Source organism: Macadamia integrifolia, unplaced genomic scaffold (assembly GCF_013358625.1).
Source record: "Macadamia integrifolia cultivar HAES 741 unplaced genomic scaffold, SCU_Mint_v3 scaffold2487, whole genome shotgun sequence".
NCBI classification, from domain to species: Eukaryota; Viridiplantae; Streptophyta; class Magnoliopsida; order Proteales; family Proteaceae; genus Macadamia; species Macadamia integrifolia.
Window position 1 is genome coordinate 2,669 of NW_024868746.1, and position 4,467 is coordinate 7,135.

The 4,467-nt window shown below is 38.7% G+C and overlaps 1 pseudogene; it reads left to right on the plus strand.

Annotated features, from left to right (window-relative positions):
* Positions 1–217: 217 nt before the first annotated feature.
* On the plus strand, positions 218–2,688 carry LOC122066601 (annotated as a pseudogene).
* Positions 2,689–4,467: the final 1,779 nt, after the last annotated feature.

Below are 4,467 nucleotides of genomic sequence, written 5' to 3' on the forward strand. Positions count from 1 at the left end.
CTGGACAGACATTGGCTGATAAAGAGCATGTCAATTTACAGTCTCATCATAGTGGGTTATTTCTGTTTGATTGTTGATTGAATTTTCATTGGCAGGCTGCAAAAGAAGAGATTAGCAACAAAGATAAAAAGAAGGGAGGGCAACCTAGAGAAGGGATTGCATACTTGGTCCAGGATTAACAATTTATGAAAACCGGGAGCCTATGTATGAAGGCGAGATGGTTCTTGCCAAGCAAGCTGACCAAGGTGCCGGAGATGGAAGTGATTTGCAACCCAGGGATGAAATCACTCAGTAGAAAGGTAAGCAGTGGCAACCCAGGGATGAAATCACTCAGTAGAAAGGTAAGCAGTTGCTTGATATTAAGGAGGATTCTGTGAGCACTTCTTTCATTGCTTGATTTTATGACTAATTATTTTCTATGTTCCTGCATTAGGGGAACTTATCAAGAATTTTCTGGGGAACAATGCGAGCCAACTAACCATATATGGGTATGTGAGGGACTTTTAGAAGTTTTCTTTTTCTCAGTCTAGGAGCTTCCTTTTTTGCTATGTGGATGTTGTAAGGAGATTCTTTTGTTATCTTGGCTTGGGCAGCCTCTTTTGCCTCCAGGAAGGTCTGAAGGAACGGGAGCTTTGTGTTTTCTTCCGTTCAAGCACAATATATGGGCAGATATACATTCCTGAGGTCAACTGGATTCTTATGTGCCTCTGTTTAGCTGTCACAGTTGGATTAAGAGACACAAACATGATTGGTCATGCTTATGGTATACATCTATACTCTTTAGGCTGTATTCAGTATGCATTCTAAGTCAATAATGTATTCCAAAAAATCATACCAACTGGAACCTTAGTCTTTCACCCATGATCCTAAATATACCCACTATTGATTTAATGTATATTTGTCATCACATCTTCTCCTCAACCTCAAGATTCTGTGGGTTTTGGGCACCCCACCCCCCAAACATCTCAACTCTATATTGTGGAATCATACAGCTATACTTAAAAGCGTATGGAATTATATAGTGGACTTTTTTAAATCAAGGCTGTTTGTTATGGTTTCTTGGAAGGCATTATCGACTTAGAATGCATACCAAACGTAGCTTTAGTCAGTGTGTGTGGATGGTGGGTGCATGTTTATGCGTGTAATTGTGTTTCTTGGTCAGTAGGACTTGCAGTGACTACTGTATATTTATAACGTGACATGAATTGAGGCTCTGATTGTGTTTCTTGGTCAATAGGACTTGCAGTGACTACTGTTATGTTTGTGACAACTTGCTTGATGTCTATGGTGATGACAATTGTCTGGAAGCAAAGGATAGCTGTGGCTGTTGCGTTCTTGCTGTTTTTTGGATCAATCGAGCTACTCTACATTTCAGCATCTTTCATCAAGGTTCCAGAAGGTGGGTGGATCCCTCTTGTTCTGTCTCTGATTTTCATGGGCATCATGTATTCATGGAACTATGGCACATTGAAAAAACACCAATTTGATGTGGAGAGTAAGGTGTCGATAAGCAGGATAATAGCACTGGGGCCTAGCCTTGGGCATGGTCAGAGTCCCAGGAATTGGATTTGTTTACACCAATTTGGTGACAGGGGTACCAGCCGTTTTTGGACACTTTGTGACGAACTTGCCTGCTTTCCATCAAGTGTTAGTTTTTGTGTGTATAAAATCTGTTCAGGTTCCCCATATTTGTGAAGGGGAACGTTTTCTCATTGGCAGGGTGGGCCCAAAAGAGTTTAGCATGCTCCGGTGCATTGTGAGGTATGGTTACAAGGATATACATCAAGAAAATTATGATTTTGAGGATAAATTGGTATCTAGGATAATACAACTCATAGAAATGGAAGGAGAAGAATGCTTGTTGACTATGATGACCAAATCACATTGTGAGTTTGGCATCTCAGATGTTGAAGCCCCTGATGTTCCAGGACCCATTTTCACCTATCCAAATCATGAAGAGAATATGGTGTGGTCTCTATCTGACATCCAAACAGTGAAACCCGAGGTTGGACTAGTGGAGAGTTCTCTCCTCAAAATCGAGTCCCTAGAGATCCTCAAAGCTAGAAAATCTGGAGTGGTTTATATTCTTGGTCACTCTTATGCAAAGGCCAAAAGTTCATCTTCTCTTCTAAAGAAATTCACAATCAATGTCATTTATGCTTTTCTAAGCAAGAATTGCAGGGGACCCGATTCTTTTCTGACTGTGCCTCATACTTCCCTGCTGGAAGTTGGCATGATTTACTATGTCTAGTTTTATGGAAAGATCCTTACTGCTTCACAAGGTTCCCATCTTGCATCTTATAAAGAACGATCAGAGGATGTGAAAAACAGAGCCACCCAGAACAATGACAGCGGTGAAGAGAATGACTTCTCAATTCTAGCTTTGATTTACTTCATCATCCAGGACGACCAGAACCATGTTTGAGCTTTTTATTAGAATCCAGAGACTTGGATGAAAGATCCCCATACACTGTTTATGGCTTCTTGATGATGCATAACAGGATTTACACTCGTATCTGGAAGTTGGCAATCATATGTGTATTAATAGTTGAGGCTTTTCCTATATTATCAACGACGGTTGTTACAATGGGTGATTTAATTTTTGTGGGCCCTTGATCTTGTAATATGAAACCTGTGAACGATGAAAGTTAATCCATTATCTGCAGTGAAATATGTGGAAACATTATTTTCCATTCAGTCAACCTGTAGCTTGCTCAGGTTATGGGATCTCGGTTTCTTTGCTTTGGTAAATCCCAACTGTTCACACAGATCAGCCCGTAACGTCTTCTTTTTTTTTTTTTTTTTTGGCCCGTATCATCTTTGGATTGTCAGTTTTACCCCTACTTTTCACTAAAAAAGAAAGGATTTTTTTTCTTATGTTTTTTTCCTCCTGATCTAATACTGATACCGATCCAGGATTGACTTGGTATTGGAATCGGTTAAAGTTGTCAATGGTTTGGTTTCGGTTTAGTCCAAGTACATGTAGAAATCAAATCGAGAATTTGAACAAATTTTAGAAACAAATAATTATTTGATTTGATTTGATTTCGGTTTTTATTTACATTTTCGTAAAACTCTTATTTATTAGGATTATGATTCACCAAGCTTTTATCAACCCTTAAAAGAAATAGAATTTTGTTATCCCAAAAAAAGAAAATATATATCATCTACATTGATTGAAATAGTATAGAGGAATAGATTTTTATGGTTCTTTCTTCGATTTGAAAATATGTAATTGAGTTTGGTTCAATGATTTTAGTCATGAAACTGAAATTGAATTTAAGTAAGAAAAGAGTCTTACATAAAAAGACATCGTAGCGACATCGTTTCACTCCTTCGGCATCAAAGGTGAAAACAACAAAACAAAGCATTACATAAAAAGACCTAAAAAAAAAGGCATTACATGACCATATTCAAGCAAGGTAGAAGAAGAGAACTAGATAAAACAACTAAAAACAGAGTTTGGTGTGCCAAAATCTGTAGAGACCAAAAAAAGAGAGGATTGTTGTGACATGCTCACTCCTCATGTTCATCACTACTCACTTCACCTCCTCCACTTCCACCACAACCATCATTGTACAAAGTAGGATGGAATATAAGTGCACCAGCCACTTCTTCATCATCAATATCTGAAATGTTGATGTAAATGGGAGATTTAGGGGGTGATTTTGGGTCTACCACATATATTGGCTTAAGTGAAGAACTCCCCCTTTCAATGCGGTCCGGAGTTGGAGCTTCGGTCGGAGTGACCGGATCAACCACTTGTTCAATAGTCTCATTCATCTTCCCTAGTCGATCCAACCTCTTATTGAACTTCTCAATCTTGGACTGCATCTTCTCCTTGCCCATTCTTGAATGAAGAGGCCTCATCTTCGATTTCTCTTTATGAGTAGGAGAGGCTTTTGTGTGAAATGCCTCCTCTTCATGGTTTATTAGGTAGTCCACTTGCATTTATCACTTGTGAGTACTTAACATGATCATATGAGTTTCCACCGTATCATCTGCAGTTCAGTTTTTACTCTCTGAATTTTTCTCGACTGTAACTCAACTCCACTCAACTAGGCTTTATCCCACTAACCATATGATGCCAGCTACACAAGTCCTATTTTACCTTTCAACTCTATTTAGGGGCATACTTGTGAAAAAATAATAATAATAGGCAAGTGATGATCCTGATCACATTATCACACCAATTTTCGTCATTGACATTGTCTGAGCTGTGCTGCATCAAATGGTGTGCTATTATCTATTTTGATGAGAATGTGAAATATTCAGTCCCCCAATCTACTTCATTGGTGCTTTGTCAAAGGGACCAAATTTTGCCACTGCCGAAACTTTGCTGCAACAAATTTAATGGAGTCAAGTGAATGACTTTCATCCTTGTTAGTGTTGGAAACTTAATGTAACCCAGCATTTTATTCCATAGTTACTCCTTGAATTCACTTTTGAGTCACCTGGGTCCTGGAC